Source organism: Cetorhinus maximus, chromosome 2, assembly GCF_964194155.1.
Source record: "Cetorhinus maximus chromosome 2, sCetMax3.hap1.1, whole genome shotgun sequence".
NCBI lineage: Eukaryota > Metazoa > Chordata > Chondrichthyes > Lamniformes > Cetorhinidae > Cetorhinus > Cetorhinus maximus.
Window position 1 is genome coordinate 11,043,698 of NC_135880.1, and position 15,564 is coordinate 11,059,261.

The window sequence follows — 15,564 nt, forward strand, 5'->3', positions numbered from 1 at the left end:
CTAATATCAATTTAGTGATAACATTGGCCTGTTGCTCCAAGGAACTCTAACAAGCTTGACAGCCTTGTAGCGCTGAAAGAAAAAATATTACACTAAAAGCTCCTCTAATGTGATGCGTAGCCTAAAAAACAATTATAAGTGAAGATAGTTTCTCGACACTTTAGCAGTGTTCACCTTCCTGCCTTTTACATCTTCTTCTTCTCCATTCACATTCACATAGGGGAGGCGGTGCTATAGTGGTACATCTCCAGACTGATAGTCCAGAGGCATAGGCTAAAACTCTGGGAACATGGATGCGAATCCCACCACGGCAATTGATAAAATTTAAATTCAGTTAATAAATCCTGGAATTAAAAAGCAACTCTCAGTAATAGTGACCATGAAACCATTGTCGTAAAAAACAATCTGGTTTACTAATGTCCTTTAGGGAAGGAAATCTGATATCCTTTCCCATTCTGCTGAACATGTGACTCCAGACACACACAAATGCGGCTGACTCTTAACTGCCCTCTGAAATGGCCTAGCAAGCCACTTAGTTGTATCAAACCGCTACAAAGCCTACAAAAAGGAATGAAACAGGATGGATCACCCAGCATCAACTGAGGCACTGGAAACGACAACAGCAAACGCAGCTCCATCAACCCTGCAAAGTTGTCCTTACTGACATCTGGGATTCTTGTGCCTTCTGGAAGAGCTGTCCCACAGACTAGTCAAGCAACAGCCTGGCATAGTCATACTGAGGATCATTCCTCACAGATAATGCCCCAGACATCACCATCACCAGAGGTGGCAACACAGTGGTATACAGTCGGGAGGGAATTCTCAACACCGACTCTGGATCCCATGAAGTCTCATGGCATCAGGTGAAACAAGGGCAAGGAAACCTTCTGCTGGTTATCCCCTCAGCTGATAAATCAGTACTGCTCCATGTTGAACACCAGTTGAAGAAAGCACTGAGGGTGGCTCGGGCCTAGAATGTTCTCTGCGAAGGAGACTTCAGTGTCCATCACCAACAGTGACTCGGTAGCACCACTACTGACTGAGCCCTGAAGGACATAGCTGCTAAATTGGGTCTGCAGGTGGTGGGGGAATTAATAAGAGGGAAAAACCTACTTGATGTCATCCTCACCAATCTACCTGTCGCAGATGCATCTGTCCATGACAGATTTGATAGGAGTGACCACTACACAGTCCTTTTGGAGATGATGCCCCATCTTCACACAACGCCGTGTTGTGTGGCACGACCACTGTATTAAATGGGATAGATTTCAAACAGATTTATCAACTCAAAACTGGGCACCCATGAGGTGCTGTGGGGCAGCAGCAGTAGAATTGTACTAAACCACAATCTGTAACCTCATGGCCCAGCCTATGCCCCACTCTAGTATTACCATCAAGCCAGGGGATCAACCCTGGTTCAATGAAGAGTGCAAGAGGGCATGCCAGGAGAAGCATCAGGCATGCCTAAAAATGAGGTGTCAGCCTGGTGAAGCTACAACACAGGACTGCTTGCATGACAGACAATGAAAGCAGCATGTGATAGACAGAGCTAAGCGATCCCAACAATCAGTCCTAAGCTCTGCAGTCCTGCCACATCCAGTCATGAATGGTGGTGGACAATTAAATGATTCACTGGAGAGGAGCCTCCACAAATATCCCCATGCTCAATGATGGGGGATTCTAGCACATTGTGCAAAGACGAGGCTGAAACATTTATAGCCATCTTCAGCCAGAGATGCTGACTTGCTGATCCATCTCTGCCTACTTCTGACATCCCCAGTATTACAGATGCCAGTCTTCAACCAATTCAATGCACCCCACGGGACATTAGGAAACGGCTGAAGACAACGGATATTGCAAAGACTATGGGCCCTAACATTCCAGCAGTAGTACTGAAGACGTGTGCTTCAGAACTAGCTGCGTCTTTAACCAATCTGTCCAACCACAATTACAATACTGGCATCTACCCAGCAGTGTGGAAAATTGCCAAGGTGTGTCCTGTACACAAAAACAGGACAAATCCAACCAGGCCAATTACCGCCCTATCGGCCTACTCGCGATCAAGAGCAAAGTTATGGAAGGGGTTATCGACAGTACTATTAAGCAGCACTTACTCAACAATAATCTGCTCACTGGCACTCAGTTTGGCTTCTGCCAGAGCCACTCAGTGCCTGACCTCAGTACAGCCTTAGTCCAAACGTGGACAAAAGAGGCGAGGGTGACTGCCCTGGACACCAAGGCAGCATTTGACCGAGTGTGGCATCAAAGAGTCCAAGCAAAACTGGAGTCAATGGGAATCCCCGGGAAATCTCTCTCCTCTGGTTGGAGGCAGATGGTTATGGTTGTTGGAGGTCAATTATCGCAGTCCTCAGGACATCACTGAAGGAGTTCTTCAGGGTAGTGTCCTAGGCCCACCCACCTCCAGCTGCTTCGTCAATGATCTTCCTTCCATCATAACCATAGAACAGTTATGGTGCAGGAAGAGGCCATTCAGCCCATTGTGTCTGTGCTGACCAAAAGGAGACGAAGGAAACTTGCCACTCATTTTAATCCCACTTTCCAACACCTGGTTAGTACCCATGCAGGTTACGGCACTTCAGATGCAGATCCAGATACCTTATTAAATGAGTTGAGCGTTTCAGCCTCAACCATCAACTTAGGCAGTGAATTCCAGACACCCACCACCCTCTGGGTGAAAAATGTTTTCTTCATGTCCCTTCTAATCCTTCTACCAATCACCTTAAAATCTATGCCCCCTGGCAATTGACTCCCTCAGCTAGGGGAAACAAGTCTGTCTTATCTACCCTATCGAGGCCCCTCATAATTTTGTACTCCTTAATTAGGTCACTCCTTGGCCTTCTTTGTTCTAAGGAGAGCAACCAAAGCCTATCCAATCTCTCCTCCAAAGCTGCAATTTTCAAGCCTTGGCAACATTCTTGTAAATCTCTTCTGTACTCTCTCCAGAGCAATCATGTCCTTCCTGTAATGTTGTGACTGGGACAATACACAAAATTACAGCTGTGGCCTAACCAGCATTTTATACAGTTCCATCAGTACATTTATGCTTTTGTATTCAATACCTCACCCAAAAAGGAAGGCATTCCATATGCTTTTTTGACCACCTTGTCCACCTGTCCTGCCACCTTCAAGGACCTGTGGACATGCACTCCAAGGTGTCTCACTTCCTCAACTCCTCTCAATAACTTCCTGTTTATTGAGTATTCTCTTGCTTTGTTTGCCCTCTCCAAAATCATTATCTCACACTTTCCCAGATTATATTCCATTTGCCACTTCTCCACCCACTCAACTAAACCACTGATTCATTCAGAATCGACCGCTGTTCTCTTCAATATCAACTGCACAGCCAATTTTTGTGTCATCTGCAAATTTTCCAATCATGCCACCCACATTTAAGCCTAAAGCAATATATACAATAAACAGCAAGGGCCCCAACACTAAGCCCTGTGGAACACCACTGGAAACACTTTTCCATCCGCAAAAACATCCATCGACCACTACCTTTTGTTTCCTGTCACTGAGCCAGTTTTGGATCCAACCTGCCACCTTCCCCTGTATCCCATGAGATCTCAGTTTCCTGACCAGTTTGCCATATGGGACCTTGTCAAATGTCTTACTGAAATCCATGTAGATAGCATCCACTGCACCACCCTCATCAATCCTCCTTGTTACTTCCTCAAAAAATTTTATTAAATAAGACCTATCTTCCCCTAACAAAACCATGCTGACTATCCCTGATCAATCTGTGCCTTTCTAAGTGACAGTTTGCCCTGTCTCTCAGAATTGAATGCAATAATTTGCTACCACCGAAGTCAGACTGACTGGTCTATAATTTTCTGGCCTATCCCTCGCACCCTTTTTAAATAATGGTACAACGTTCGCATACCTCCAATCCTCTGGGACATCAACTGTATCTAGTGATGGGTGGAAAATGATCCTCAGAGTATCCACTATTTCCTCCCAGGCTTCCTTTAACTGCCTGGGATACAATCCATCTGGCCCTGGTGATTTATCCACCTTGAAGGATGCCAGTCCCTCCAGTACTTGCTCTTTCACTATGGATATTGTATCTAACATTTCACACTCCTCCTCTTTAACTAGAACGTCTGCATCATCCCTCTCCTTAGTGAAGACAGAGACAAAGTACTCGATGAGAACCTTGTCCACATGTCCTGCATCAACCCACAAGTTACCATGTACATCTTTGATAGGCCCTACCTTTCCCTTAGTTATTCTTTTGCTCTTAATGTACTGGTAAAACATCTTAGGATTTTCTTTGATTTAACCTGCCAATACTTTTTTGTATCCTCTCTTTGCTTTCCTAATTCCCATTTTTACTTCACCCCTGTACTTTCTATACTCCCCTAGGCTTTCTACAGTATTAAGTCTTTTGTGACTGTCATGAGCTTTCTTTTTCTGCTTTATCTTGACCTGTATGCTTCTGGATAACCAGGGGCCTCTGGATTTGGCAATACCATCCTTTTTCTTTGTGGGAACGTCTTCACTCTGCCTGTAGAATCTCGCCTTGTGAATGCCTCGCACTGATTTGACACAGTTTTTCCTTTTAATAACTGTATCCAGTCCATTCTCACCAGCTCACCTCTCAGCTTTGTAAAATTTGTCTTCTCCCAACTTAGAACTATTACTCCTATTCTATCTTTGTATTTTTCCATAATGATCCTAAATCTAACTATATTTTGCTCATTATCTCAAAATGGCCTCCCACTGCTACTTCATAACATAACAAGAACATAATAACTAGAAGCGGGAGTAGGCAATTCAGCCTCTCGAGCCTGCCCCGCCATTCAATACAATCATGGCTGATCTCATTTCAGCCTCAACTCCAATTTCCCGCCCTCTCCCCATAACCTTTCAACTCATTACTAATTAAAAATCTGTCTATCTCCTCAAATTTATTCAGCGTCCCGGCATCCACTGCGCTCTGAGGTAGTGAATTCCACAGATTCACAACCCTTTGAGAAAAGTAATTCCTCCTCATCTGATTTAAATCTACCACCCCTTAGCCTAAAACTATGGCCTCTCGTTCTAGAATGCCCCACAAGGGGAAACATCCGCTCCACGTCTACTTTGTCTATCCCCTTTAGCATCTTTTATACCTCAATTAGATCTCCTCTCATTCTTCTAAACTCTAGCAAGTATAGGCCTAAACTGCTCAATCTCTCCTCATAAAACAAACCCCGCATCTCTGGAATCAATCTAGTGAACCTCCTCTGAATCGCCTCCAATGCAACTACATCCTTCCTCAAGTAAGGAGACCAAAACTATGCACAGTACTCCAGGTGCGGTCTCACCAATGCCTTGTACAGATGCAACAACACTTCCCTATTTTTATACTCTGTTCCGTTAGCAATAAATGCCAAAATTCCATTTGCCTTCCTTATTACCTGCTGTACCTGCATACTAGCTTTCAGCGATTCATGCAAGAGGACACCCAGATCCCTCTGCACTGAAGCGTTCTGAAGTTTCTCTCCATTTAAATAATAAGTCGCCTTTTTATTCTTCTGACCAAAATGGATATCCTCACACTTATCCATGTTAAACTCCATCTGCCACATTTTGGCCTATTCACCTAACCTGTCCATATCCATTTGTAAATTTCTAATTTCTTCATTACAACTTACTTTCCCACCTATTTTGGTGTCATCTGCAAATTTAGTTATAGTACCTTCTATCCCTGAACCCAAGTCATTAATATAGATTGTCAATAGTTGGGGCCCAAGGACCGAACCCTGTGGCACCCCACTAGTTACAGCTTGTCATCCAGAAAAAGACCCATTTATCCCGACTCTCTGCTTTCTATTGGTTAGCCAATCCTCTATCCAAGCTAATATATTACCCCTAACTCTGTGTGATCTTATCTTGTGTATTAATCTTTAGTGCGGCACCTTATCAAAGGCCTTCTGGAAGTCCAGATATACTACATCTACAGGATCCCCATTATCCACTTTGCTAGTCACATCTTCAAAGAACTCTAGCAAATTAGTCAAACACGATTTACTCTTCATAAAACCATGCTGACTCTGATGGATTGCATTTTGACTTTCCAAATGCCCCATTACTACTTCCTTAATAATGGATTCCAACAATTTCCCAATGACAGATGATAAACTAACTGGTCTATGGTCTCCTACTTTTTGCCCCCCCCCCCCCCACCCCCTGTTGAATAAGGGCATTATATTAACATTTTTCCAATCCACTGGAACCTTTCCAGAATCCAGGGAATTTTGGAATATTATTACCAATGCATCCACTATCTCTGCTGCCACTTCCTTTAAGACCCTGGGATGTAGGCCATCAGGTCCTGGAGACTTGTCACCCTTTAATCCTAATAGTTTGCTCAGCACTTTATTCTCTAGTGATGGTGATTGTTCTAAGTTCCTCCTTCTCTATATACCCTCTGCTCTACCTGTTACTATTGGGGTGGCACTAGTGTCCTCCACTGTGAAAACTGAGGCAAAATATCGATTAAGCGTCTCTGCCATTTCTGTGTTCCCCACTATTAACTCCCCAGTCTCATCCTGCAAGGGACCAACATTTGCTTTAGCTACTCTTTCCTTGTATGTACTTGTAGAAGCTTTTGCTATCAGTTTTTACATTTTGCGCTAGTTTTCTTTCATAATTTACCTTTGCTCTTTTTAGTTTTTTTTTTTAGTAACCCTTTGTTGATCTTTAAAAGTCTCTCAATCTTCCAGCCTGCCACTGACCTTTGCATTTGGTATGCCTTAGCTTTTGCCTTTGTTATCTTTAACTTCCTTGCTTCGCCATGGATGCTTTTCCCCCTCTTACCATCTTTCTTCCTCTTTGGAATATATTTTACTTGGGAGGAATTGAATATCTCCTTAAATATTTCCCACTGTTCATCAACTGTCGTACCTTGTAGTCTTCCTGCCCAGTCCACTAGGGCCAAATCTTCCCTCACGCCTCATCCACTTGCCCAGCTTCATTTCTTAAGACTAAATCTAGAATTGCACCCCCTCTCGTTGGGCTTGTCATTTGCTGGCTAAATACGTTCTCTTGAATGTAGTTCAAGAATTTTGCGCCTGTTGTGCCCTTCACACTGTTGGTATCATGATTGATATTAGGGTAGTTGAAGTCCCCAATGATTACTGCCCTATTGTTTTTGCACTCAGAAATCGTGCTCTTCTAACTCTCTCTATTTGGGGGTCTATAGTACACTCCTAGCAGCGTGGCTGCCCCTTTTTTATTTCTGAGCCCAATTCATATGGCTTCATTTAGTATATCATCCCACCTCACAGCTGTAATTGATTCTTTAACCAATAATGCCTCACCCCCACCTTTTTTATCCCCCTCACTATCCTACCTGAAAACTCTATATCCAGGGATGTGGAACTGCCATTTTTGCCCCTCCTTAAGCCAAGTTGCCGTCATAGTGGTGATATGCTGCCGTGTGTCAACCTGTGCCCTCAGCTCATCAACTTTAATTACTATGCTCCTTGCATTTACATATATACATTTTAACACTGCCAAATTCCTGTGCTGTGCACTTTTTAGCCTGTGCTGCTTCTGTCTTTGAGTCACTCGCTAATTGTCCACCTCCCATTCCCTGCTCTGAATTTGCCCTCAGATTCCCATCCCTCTGCCGATCTAGTTTAAATCCCCCCACCAACAGCACTAGCAAATCTCCCTGCGAGGATATTCGTCCTAGTCCTGTTCAGGTGTCGACCGTCCAGCTTGTATAGGTCCCACCTTCCCCAGAACTGGTCCCAATGCCTCAGAAACCTGATACCCTCCCTCCTATACCAGCTTTCCAGCCACTTGTTTATTTGCTCAATTCTCCTATTTCCATACTTGCACGTGGGACGGGGGCGGTAATCTTGAGATTACTGCTTTAGAGGTCTCGCCTTTCAATCTCCTTCCAACTACTTAAAGTCTGCTTTCAGGACCTCATCCCCTTTCCTACCCAAGTCAACGTGGGCCACGACCTCTGGCTGTTCACCCTCCCCCAGAAGAATGTCCTGCAGCCAGTCCATGACATCCTTGACCCTGGCACCAGGGAGGCAATATACCATCCTGGAATCACTTCCACAGCCATAGAAACACCTTTCTGTTCCTATAACTAATGAATCCTCTATTACTACTGCTCTTCCTTTCTTCTATCTTCCCTCTGTACAGCAGAGTTGCCTGTGGTGCCATGAACTTGGCACTGACTGCACTCCTTCAAGGAACCAATGCCCTCACCGATATCCAAAACTGAAAACTGATTGATGAGCAGGACACCAGGGGACTCCTGCACTACGTGCCTAATTTTCTTGGATTGCCTAGCGGTCACCCATTCCCTTTCTGCCTCCAGGCTCCTAAGCTACAGTGTGACCACCTCTCTGAACATGCTATCCATTTGCTCTCAGCCTCGTGGATGCACCACAGTGACTCCAGCCACTGCTCAAGCTACGAAACCTGGAGCTCAAGGTTCTGCAGCTGGTGGCACTTCCTGCACATGTGGTTGTCTAGGATGCCGGTAGCGTCCACAACTTCCAAGACACGTATTCCACTTGACTGAGCTGCCCTGCCATAGCTTCAATTTACTTCCCTTGCGTCAACTTTATTTTACTTTGGTTTACTTAAGCAACTTGATTTTACCTGGCTTTGACTTAACTTTATTTCCCTATTACTTGTGTTTCTTTCTTAAATGTAAGTAGTCCCTTCTTTTAAAAAGAATGTTTTTCTAATTCTCAGTTACTTGATGACACTCCTTAACAGCAGTTTCTTACTAACCAATGAACTTATGTTTCTTCTGTGATGTTAGGTGCTGCTGATTGCCTGGCTTGGGGTCCTCCTCTCGCACTCTCTTCTAGGTGCCTGTCCCAGGGTCCTCTTCCCGCACTCTCCTCTAGGTGCTGCTGACTGCCTGTCCCAGGATCCTCCACTCGCACTCTCCTCTATGTGCTACTGTCTGCCTGTCCCAGGGTCCCCCTCTCACACTCTCCTCTAGGTGCTTCTGACTGCCTGGTTCGTGGTCCTCCTCTCGCACTCGCTTCTAAGTGCTGCTGACTGCCTGTCCCAGGGTCTTCCTCTCGCACTCCGTTTGCTGATGATTGCACAATGTTCAGCACTATTCACAACTCCTCAGATACTGAAGCTGTCCATGCCCATGAGCAGGTCAGAGACTTGGAATTCTGTGGAGAGTGACTCACCTCATGACTCCCCAAAGCCATCTACAAGGCTCAGGTCAGGAGTGTGATGGAAAACTCTCCATTTACCCTGATGAGTGCAATTCCAACAGTACTCAGAAGCTTGACACCATCCAGGACAAAGCCCGCTTGATTGACACCCCATCCACTGGCTCCAACATCCACTGATGCACAGTGTCAGCAGTGTGTACCATCTATAAGATTCACTGCACCAAGTCTGCTTTGACAACACCTTCCAAACCCATGATCTCTACCAGCGTAGAAGGTCCAAGGGTAGCAGATGTATGGGGACACCACCACCTGCAAGTTCCACACCAAGCCATACACCATCCTGACTTGGAACTATATTGCTATCCCTTCACTGTCACTAGGTCAAAATCATGGAACTCCTTTCCTAACAGCACTGTGGGTGTTCCTGCACCACATGGACTGCAGCGGTTCGAGAATGTAGTGCAGTTAAGATGGGCAATAAAAATGCTGGCCTAGCTAGCGACATCCACATCCTGTGAAAGAATTTTTTAAAATTATTTATTTACCCTGTTAATGTTTTAACTTTCATTTTACTTTTTTTGTCTTTTCCAGCCCCTCTAACTTTAAAACGTGTTGCATTTTCCTGGCTCCAGTGTTTTATTTTAGAGATGCGGACTCTTTTTCAAAATGGACTTTGGTCAAAAATACTCCCACGGACTTTTTGTTAAAGCCAGTTAATAACCAGAGTATTGATGATTGAAATAATCGTTTGTGTAAACCTGGGAAGTGACTCTGCCAAATCATTATATTATTTAGTAGCCCCTCAGAACAATAATATAATAATGTGCCTGCATGAGTACATTTCCCCAAGTTGGGCTAACCAACAATTTGTAAACATTAAAAATTTTGCTATTACAAACTTCTTTCGAAATGGGAATTACCCATTTATCATACTCTTTAAATCCATAAGCTTCTTGTCTTGATGGTGAATAATTATGGCAGCTCTCCATAAATTATTCATTTTGACGTCTTGCTAATTTTCTCTCCTTCACCTCTCATTGCGATACAATTTCAGACTTGTTATCTCACTAAAAAGCCGCTTCTGATATGTGCAATTGGAAGGCTATTTATATGCAGGAGATGAAAACGTCACAGTTTAGATCAATCCTGGCATTGCTTGATATCTACCTGTGCCCTTCTGATGGGGTTTCTACCGTGAGCCTAGCAGTGCTGTCTGGCGTAGCAGTAATTTCTAGCTCCCTGCAAATGAGAACAGCTAACTCAGCAAACCCCAAAAGTCAAACATGAAACCTTTATGGTCTGTCTCAGCCATTCACCTAGACAAATATCTCCACAAATTATTAGTTATATGTTATTGGCAAATTTCCTAGATGTGGGTTTCTGCCTTTAGTTTTTTTCATCAGTCTATGATACTCAATTTGCCACATTAATAATTAGATCAACTTATCAGGCTTGAGGATGAATGAAAAGTAAAATACTCTACCAATTCCACTGTGAAAATTCACTTCTCAAAGAATACTCCTATATTTTGTTCTGGCTTGGCCATGCAAAGTACAATAGAGTGTGCTCTTGTCGATTAACCTGCCCACTATCCCAGGATATTTTCTCTGGCACTCCAGCTACTTGCCAACCTGAAAATGACCCATTTATCCCTACTGCCTGCTTCCTGTTAGCTAACCAATCCTTTATGCATGCTTACATGTTACCCCCCTACACCATTAATTCTTATTTTGTTTAGTAGCCTTTAATGTCTCACCTTTTCAAATGCCTCTTGGAAGTCGAAGTATACAATATCTGCAGATTCCCTTTTATCCATCTTGCTCGTTACTCCCTCCAAAAACTCTCAAGTTAGTTAAACACTATTTCTCTTTCACAAAACCATGTTGACTCTGCATAATTCCACTGTGGTTTTCTATGTATTCTGCTATAACCTTATTAATAATGGTTTCAAGCAATTTCTCTATGACAAATGTTAGGCTAATTGGTCTATAGTTTCCTGCTTTCTGTCTGTCTCCTTTCTTGAATAAAGGTGTTACATTTGATACTTTCTAATTCACTGGGACCCTTCCAAAATCTAAGGAATTTTGGAAGATTATAACCAATGCCTTTACTATCTCTGTAACCACCACTTCTTTTAAGACCCTAGGATGTAGTACATCAGGTCCTAGGGTCTTGTCAGTCTTTAGGTCTAATAATTTTTCAGATACCTTTTCTCTGGTGATGGTGATTTTTTTTTTAACCTTTTTACCTTTCATTTTCAAATATTTTTGGGAAGTTTTCTAAGTCTTCTACAGTGAACGTAGGCACCAAATACCTGTTCAATGCTTTTCCCATTTCTTGTTTTCCATTATCAATTCCCCAGACTTTCTCTGTAGAGAACCAACACTCCCTTTAATTACTCTTTTCCTATTTAAATACTTGAAACCCTTACTTTCTGATTTATATTTCTAGCTAGCTTTCTCTTGTGTCTCCCTCATTCTTTTTTAGTCATTCTTTGCTGGTTCTTAAAATCTGTCCAATCTTATGCCCTACCAATCTTCACAGAATTGTATAGTGTTTCTTTCAACTTGATACTATCCTTAACTTCCTTATTTAGCCACATCCTTCTCAGTCTTTCTGACTGGGATAAATCTTTGCTGAGAGTTATTAATTATCTCCTTAAAAACCTGCTACTGCATCTCTGCTGATTACAAATTTAACATAGTTTCCTAGTTCACTTTGGCCAACTCTACCTTCATACCCTTATAATTCCCTTTTATTTAGGTTTAAAGTGCCACACTTATCTTCAAACTGAACATGAAATTCTATCATGTTGTTAAAAGTCTGGAATTAAAAGTCTGGTGATCACTATGAAACCATTACCAATTGTAAAAACCCATCTGGTTCACTAATGTCCTTTAGAGAAGGAAATCTGCCATTCTTACCTGGCCTACATGTGACTCCAGACTCAGCAATGTGGCTGACTCTTAATTGCCCTTGTTCAAAGGGTATTTAGGGATGGACATTAAATGCTAGCCTAGCCAGCGACACCCACATCCCATGAATGAATTTTTAAAAAATTGCTGTTGCTTATAGGCTCCTTTGTTATGAGGTTATTGATTAATCCTGTCTCATTGCACATTACCAGGTCTAGAATACCCAGCTCCCTGGTTAGCGCTAGAACATAACTGCTCTGAGAAATTGCCCTGAATACACTCAGTGAACTCATTTTTGAAGGTACCTTTGCCAAGCTGATTACCCCAGTCTACATGTAGATTAGAGTCAGCCATGATTATCGCAGTACCTTTCTTACATGCCCCATTTATTTCTTCCTGTGTACTCTATGCTACAGTGTAACTGCTTTAGGGGGCCTATAAACTACACCTTGATCTTTCAAACCAAGATCATCTCTCAGTACTGTACTAATGTCATCTTTAATTAACAGAGCTACCCCTCCACCTCCTTTTCGTACTGTCCTTCTGAAATGTCAAATACTCTTCAATATTCAGGACCCAGCCTTGGTCATCATACCTTTCTAATGGCTATCAGTCATACATATTTATTTCTATCTGTGCAAACAATTCATTCATTTTGTTACAAATGCTGTGCTTATTCAGACAGAGCATTTAACTCATCTTCTTTTACAATCTCTGGCAGCATCGGCTGGTACACTGTTAAGTTTGTATGGTCTATGCCTTTCTGCCACATCCTGGTTATAATAATCCAAATCGCTACCGTGCTCTATTACCTTGTCGATTCCTTTTAATTTGCCACATCTTCCCTCACATGATCATTTCCCTCCATTATTTAGTTTGAGACGAGGAGAAATGTTTTCTCTGAGGGTTTTGCGACTTTGGAACTCTCTGCCTCAGAAGGTGGTGGAAGCGGGGTCATTGAATATTTTTAAGGCAGAGGTACATAGATTCTTGTTAGGCAAGGGAGTCAAAGGTTATCATGGGTAGATGGGAATGTGGAAATCAAAATCAAGCAGATCAGCCGTGATCTTATTGAATGGCGGAGCAGGTTCGAGGGGCAGAATGGTCTACTCCTGTTCCTATTTCTAATGTAACCCTTCTCTCGCACTCTTGTTTAATGACTCGTCAGAACACTGGTCCTAGCACGGTTCAGGTGAAGACTGTCCCAACAGTACAATTCCCACTTTACCCAATACTGCTGCCAGGGCCCCATGAATCAAAACTCATTCCTCCCACAACAGTTTGTGAGTCACACATGCATCTCACTGACCCTATTTACCCCACGCCAGTTTTCTGATGTATCAGGTGATAATGCAGAGATTATTACCTTTTAAGGTTCTGCTTTTTAATTTAGCCCCTAGCTGCACATGAACTGCAATCAGAACCTCTTTTCTAGTCCTATCTATGTCGTTGGAACCACGTGGACCAAGACAACTGGATCTTACCCCTTCCACTGCAAATTCCTTTCCAGCCCAAAGGGGGAGGCGATGGTATTGTCGCTGGACGAGTAATCCAGAGACCCAGGGTAATGCTCTGGGGACCCAGGTTCGAATCCCGCCTCGGCAGATGGTGGAATTTGAATTCAATAAAAATCTGGAATTAAAAGTCCAATGATGACAATGAAACCATTGTCGATTGTTGTAAAAACCCATCTGGTTCACTAATGCCCTTTAGGGAAGGAAACCTGCTGTCCTTACTTGGTCTGCCCTATATGTGACTCCAGACTCACAGCAATGTGGTTGACTCTTTAATGCTCCTGAACAAGGGCAACTAGGGATGGGCAATAAATGCTGGCCCAGCCAGCGAAGCTCTCAACCTGTGAATGAATTTTAAAAAATGTCCCGAACCCTGGCACTGCTCTCGGCTGCAGGAATTGTTTCTATTCCCCTAACTATACCGTCCCCTAGTGCTAAAACAACCATCTTTTTACTTCCCCATTCGGGTGTACCCTGTACCACCTTGCAGCTCTTACACTTTTGGATAATTACAAGCAGCCGACTTGATTGGCATCACATACACAAACATTCACTCCCTCCACCACCGACGCACAGTAGCAACAATGTGTACCATCTACAAGATGCACTGCAAGAATGCACCAAGGCTCCTCAGACAGCAACTTCCAAACCCATGACCACTACCATCTAGAAGGACAAGGGGCAGCAGACAGATGGGAACATCACCACCTAGAAGTTCCCCTCCAAGTCACTCACCACCCTGTCTTGGAAATGTATCAGCGTTTCTTCACTGTTTCTGGGTCAAAATCCTGGACCTCCCTTCCTAACAGCACAGCGCGTGTGCCTACACCACATGGACTCTAGCGGTTCAGGAAGGCCCAGCCAGCGAAGCCCACATCCCGTGAATGAATGAAAAAAAATGTACGCTGAGAAACCACCGCGCACTCTTGACTCTCCCACTGTGGCTAAATTATTAGGCTGCTTGCCTGACATCCAGTATTGGATGAACAGAAATTTCCTCCAATTACTGTATAAACTTGTGTAAAATTTGATCTAGTGTATAAGTCAACCCCATGACTTTTGCTTTAAAAAAAAAAGTATTTTTATATACTTATTGTAAAAGCCAGCCCTAGTTTTTCAAGAATCAAATTACATTGTGGTTATTAATTACCTACTAGTAATTACTACAGTTCATTAATGCATTGGAACCTTTAGATTTTCCCTCTGTCCATTCTAGCAGCAATCTCCCAGCCAATTGACAAGACAAATGTGCACCACATGCTCTATCATGATGCCTTCAAGAAAGAATAACAAGTACCTAGTCTAATTTAAACTGGAGAAAAAAGTTGCAGAATAGGTTAACGAGCAACAGCAAAATGGTCATATCACCTGCAGAGCCATCTGACTCCAGGCCCGCAGAAGTGAATGAAAATGGTATTTCATAATTCAAGGCCAGTGCAGGTATTCCACTAAATTCATGAAAAGGCACAATTAGCACTCCATCAGAAAACAAAAGTTTCACAACCTCTGCCAGCTGAACCCGATGATAAAAATGTTCAAATTCCACCGTTTTGTCATCTGACATCGAGAGAAGAATGCATATCGATTGGCCTGCAACGGAAATATGGGTGAAACACAGATGAACTTTGACATGCCAGCAACAAGACTGTTAACAAGATAGTGAAAAAAAACTGTCCTCGTAAAGATGACTGGCCACAAGAAGAAGTTGTATGGCGAATGGCACAAAACTAAAGCCGATGGTTATATTCAAGTACAAAGCTCTCCCCAAAGAGAAATTTCAGAAAGGCGTTGTCGTCTACGTTCACAAGAAAAGCTGGATGGATGAAGGTGTTTGCAGGAAATGGATCAAAGAGGGAATTGAGACTAGGAGGACAACGCAATGAAAATAATCTGCTCATCTGGGACAAATCCCACCCTGTCGATGATGTAGCCCATGCTGTGAGGTCAACCAGTGCT

General features: G+C 43.1%; 1 protein-coding gene across 8 annotated transcripts in view; it reads left to right on the forward strand.

The window, feature by feature from the left end:
• The window catches only part of add1 (adducin 1 (alpha)), a 196,230-nt gene that overhangs the window by 110,752 nt on the left and 69,914 nt on the right, over positions 1-15,564 (forward strand). The gene's annotated exons all lie outside the window — the stretch shown is intronic.